Genomic DNA, 5377 nt, shown 5'->3' on the forward strand with positions numbered 1-5377 from the left:
ATGTGTGGCCCGCTACTGAGCGCCTGACACAGTGTGAATAATAACCAACAAAGGTTGACTACAACAGGAAGATAAGTAGTTTGGTCAACATAGTTTTAGTCAAGCAGGCAGGTGCGAGGCGAGGCTCGTATGGAGATTAATCTGAACTCCCACTTACAGCTCTACAAATTATATATATATATAAGAAATACTTTTATTTTTCACCTTTAATACACTACCATTCATACATAGATAATGTATGTATATATGTGTGTGTATGTATGTATGTGTGTGTGTGTGAGAGAGAGTATGTATGTATATGTATATATATATATATATATATATATATATATATGATTATATGAGTATATATATATATATATATATATATGACTATGTGAGTTTACATATATATATATTACATGTATATCTGTATGTATGTGTGTATATATTATAGATAGCAATGAAGAAAACAATATTGCTACAATATAAATATATATTTAACTTTATGCGTATGTATATATTACATATGTATGCCTGTATGTATGTGTGTATGTGTATATAATATATATATATATCATATATATATATAACATTACATATGTATATCTGTGTGTGTGTGTGTGTGTGTGTGTGTATAGACAGCAATCTGTTAATCTATATATGTGCCCTAATTTTCTTTCCGTTTTTAAACGTTTGAGGAAGTGGATTATTATATAACGCATCATCGCAAATATAATAATAATAGATAAATCAATAAATAATCTTTCTTTTCTCTCATCGACTTCTTTCCTTATAATAAAAAGTTTTAGTATTACCAATTCCCCCACCCCAACCCCCACCCTGTACAGAAATTGCAAAATATTTATTATTTTACTATTCTAATCTAATCCAGTCGGTGGTTGTTGATGGTGTCTAAACTTGCCGAGATTTACTAAGCTGACTTTTAAGGTCTTAGGGGCTTACTCTTGCCCTCTCTGACATGGAACTAATTGGGATCCGCCCCACCTTGGTTTGGCAGGGTGTTACCTTGTATTCATATATTCTTTTATTTGTTTCAGTCATGTCATTTTGACTGCGGCCATGCTGGAGCACCGCCTTTTAGTCGAACAAATCGACCTCCTCAAGATTTGTTGTTTGTAAGCCTAGTACTTATTCTATCGGTCTCTTTTGCCGAACCGCTAGTTACAGGGACGTAAACACACCAACATCGGTTGTCAAGCGATGGGAGGGGACAAACACAGACACTCACACACATATACATACATATATATATATACATACATATACATACATATATACATATATATATACATATATATATACATATATATATATATGTGTGTGTGTGTATATATGTATGTATGTATGTATGTATGTATGTATGTATGTATGTATGTATGTATATATATATATAGATATATATATATATATATATATATATATATCTATATTATATATATATATATTATATAATATATATATATATAATATATATATATTATATATATAATATAATATATATAGCTATATAGCTATTCAATGAATTGAATTCACATTTTTTGTTAGTATTTTTATTATTCCTGTTCAGTTTATTTCGACCACAGAAATTACGACTTTTAAACAAGCATCGGGGGGAAAATAAAAACCTACCTGAGACAGGTAATAATATAGTTTACGTGAGTTAAATGCATTAATAAAATTAATAAAATGAAGTTTAGTTTAAATAAACAAAGTTTTTATGATTGTATACATTACAGATCGAATGTTTACATATACGTAAGTATCTTATGATCAGATTGTTCTGATTTTCTTGCGTGACCTTTTTTTTTTATTGATTATTCGTTGTAATTATTTATTTTGATAACAAGGATATAGTCAGTGATGGTCGTGGCAGGAAACGCTTTTGATCATATATCTGTTCCATAAAACTGATCTGGAGCAGATAATGACACTTTATTTTATATCTATTTCATCCGGAGCGAATAATCAATATAAAATGTCACAGGTTTAGTCTCGCTACAGACGCAAAAACAACAAACTTTGCGATCATTGCTGTATTATTTATGTACATAATCGATCTATACGTCGATGCCATCTAACTTTTATTTAAACAACAAAGTAGTTGAAGGTCCTAGAAAAAAAATCAAAATTGGTTATTGAACACCATGGACACATCGTGGTTCCTTATAACTTATACAATAGAAGAATAGCAACAACAACAATATATATATATATATATATATTGATATTTGTATGGGGCTCTATATAGGGCACAATGTATAGCCAATGTCTAGAACTCCACGCGTTCCTTTATAATTGGAAAGATCCGTCCTTAAAGTGACATCAATATATGTTTTGGAATAACTTGTATTTATCCATCGATATTCTGAGCACGAAGTATTGGAGATAAGGTTTTAATCTATTTAATACCTACTTTTTGTTAATGAAAATATCTGTTATCTTACGAGCAGACTACATCGTCAAATCATCAGAGTTTTTATAACAAACGAAACATTAGCCTTATGACACTTCACAGCAGTGTGACAGACGCAACATTTCTGCCCAGCAGAATCTTGATTTCTGGACAGAAATAGATTCTTTTGAAATGATGTGTCAGTCGAAGTGTTTTCAAAATGCCAGAAGGTTAATTTTCCATTTGTAATACAAACTCTGATGATTTGGTAATGCAATCTGATTGTAATGTAATGCCTTACATAACAGAAATTTCCATTAATGAAACTCATGTCAGAATGTATTGAATGAATATATAAGCTTATCTCCAAACTCTCTCTCTCTTACACACACACACACACACACACACACACAAAAGACCAAGATGCCTGGTGCCTTGCCAAACTCAAGAAGACCTATACTCTGCAGTAGAAGTGTTAAGACCGGTCCTCCTGGTAGTGAGAATTGATCTGCAAGAGTCAGGTGCCGGTGCTATGAGAAATCACCCGTATAGTGCCATCTGAAAGCACCCAGCACATTCTGTAAAATGGTTGGCATTAGGAAGGGCTTCCAACCATAGAAACCATGCCAAATCACCAAGGCCTGGCGCAGCTCTCCAGCCTTGCCAGCTCTGGTCAAACCATCCAACCCATGCCAGCAAGGAAAACAGATTGTAAATAATGATGGTGATGATAACATGACAGATCTTTTGAATTGTAGAGAAACACAGAATTATAAATATATACCACACTGCATAAATATAATGTAAGTATTGAAAAGAAGGTCTCTAACTGACATCAAGGCATTTTACATGAACGATAAAAGAGAACTTGGACATCATCATCATTTAATGTCCACTTTCTAGACTGGCATAGATTAGATGGTTTGATTGGAACTGGTAAACCAGAGAACTGTGCCAGGACCCTATCTGATTTGGCTTGGTTTCTATGGCTGCATGCCCTTCCTAATGCCAACCACTTTACAGTGTGTGCTGGAATCTTTAACATGGCACTGTTCGGGTGCTTTTATGTGGTGCCTCTCTAAGGAATATTCCTACGCCTTCCAATAACCAGTATCTAGAAATCCTAATGCAAAAAAAAACCAAAAAATAAAACAAACCAATTTAAAAACAGGATTAGGTGCTGAGCATTCAACTATGATGTCATCATCATCATCATCATCACCATTTTATATTCTCTTTTACATCCTTGCAATGGTTATACAATATCTTGGAGCAGAGTTTTTTTTTGCAGCTAAATGCCATTCCTGAGGTCAACCCTCATCTGTTTCCAAGTGGGGTAATTATCCCCATTCTATGAAACAGGGGTTATCTTGGACATCCTTTCACAGAAAATTGCAAACAGGCAACACCTTTTGTATGGATTCTCTCAGGTAAACCAATTTTCAAAAACCCTCGTGCTCCATAACTTTTATTTTAAAATACACATTCCAATGGGATACACTTAACATTACCTTATCTCGAGAAAGAAACCTCAGTTTTTGTTTGTTGTAAATGTTGTGTCACTTGTGTCTCCAATGGCTTACTCATGAACATTCTACATTTTAGTAATGTTTCCACTCTCACACACACACACACACACATTTAGACAGTCCAAGAGCAGACGCTTGTGTTGTTCAACCGGGACATCAAACCTGACAGACAGGAATCACTGCCTGATGCCATCATAGTTTGAGAGTTTTCTTTATATCACATTTCACTTCACTAAGTCCATCTCATTCAGAACAACACTGTCAGTAATATTCTAAAACTGATACGGTTGATTAACGAGTGCTATAATCTCATTAATAGATCAGCTGTCAGCCATCATGATTGTGTCATCACTGACCAACTAAAGTTTCTTGTTTCGCCGCAATCATTTCATTCTAGCATCTTAACCATGACTTCCACTGGTGGACTTACAGCGTGCTCTCGCTTGTTCTTTGAGGAATGTAAGTCAGACTTAGTAGAGCAAATTACATCTTTCTTCCCATTTGCTGGACTGCTATTCAGTCTAATTAGTGCCGTGAAAATAATTTTTTCTACTCTAGGCACAAGTCAATTAGATTGACCTGAATATGCAACTGGTACTTAATTTATCGACCCCGAAAGGATGAAGGCAAAGTCGACCTCGGCAGAATTTGAACACAGATCATAAAGACAGATGAAATACCTATTTCTTTACTGCCCACAAGGGGCTAAACACAGAGAGGACAAACAAGGACAGACAAAGGGATTAAGTCGATTATATCGACCCCAGTGCGTAACTGGTACTTAATTTATCGACCCCGAAAGGATGAAAGGCAAAGTCGACCTCGGTGGAATTTGAACTCATTGCCTTTGATATGTGAAAATTCTTTTCTACTCTAGGCTCAAGGCCCGAAATTTTTGGAGAGGGGGCCACTTGATTAGATCAACCCCAGTATGCAACTGATACTTAATTTATTGACCCCAAAAGGACAAAAAGCAAAGCTAACTTCGGCAGAATTTGAACTCAGAACATAAAGACGCATGAAACACCACTGAGCATTTCGCCCGGATTGCTAACGTTTCTGCCAGCTTACCACTTTAGTAACTGTACAAAAATATACATGGTTGACATAAAGAAACATTAAAATGGCTCAGCTCTGACCATATTTCATTGCATGAGGTATGATGCGTTTATGGTTTGGATTTAGGGTTCTGTCTGGTGGAAGGGGATAGGCCAGTGAGTGAGGGGTTAGCTATCTCTTCTCAAAGAAAAGCTGACATACTCCTAGAATTGTCAAGAGTCCATCAATATCCAGTACAACATGGAATGAAAATAAAGAAGAAAAATATTTTCTCTTTTGTTTGTTTTTTCCTCCTTTGTTTTTTTTTTCACTCTATTCCATGTTATTCCTTATTTTCTTTAAACAGGAATGTTCTGGAAGATAACAGAAGCTTAGTCTAAGAGCATTGGCTGTT

At 34.7% G+C, this 5377-nt stretch overlaps 1 protein-coding gene across 1 annotated transcript in view; it reads right to left on the bottom strand.

The window, feature by feature from the left end:
* LOC115218453 (PDZ domain-containing protein GIPC3) overlaps positions 1-134 on the bottom strand; it is an 86510-nt gene extending 86376 nt beyond the window's left edge. The window contains exon 1 of the mRNA XM_029788277.2: positions 1-134. This exon is cut by the window's left edge and continues 418 nt beyond it. The gene's annotated coding sequence lies outside the window, so the exon portion shown is untranslated.
* Positions 135-5377: the final 5243 nt, after the last annotated feature.

Source organism: Octopus sinensis, linkage group LG13, assembly GCF_006345805.1.
Source record: "Octopus sinensis linkage group LG13, ASM634580v1, whole genome shotgun sequence".
Lineage (NCBI taxonomy): Eukaryota > Metazoa > Mollusca > Cephalopoda > Octopoda > Octopodidae > Octopus > Octopus sinensis.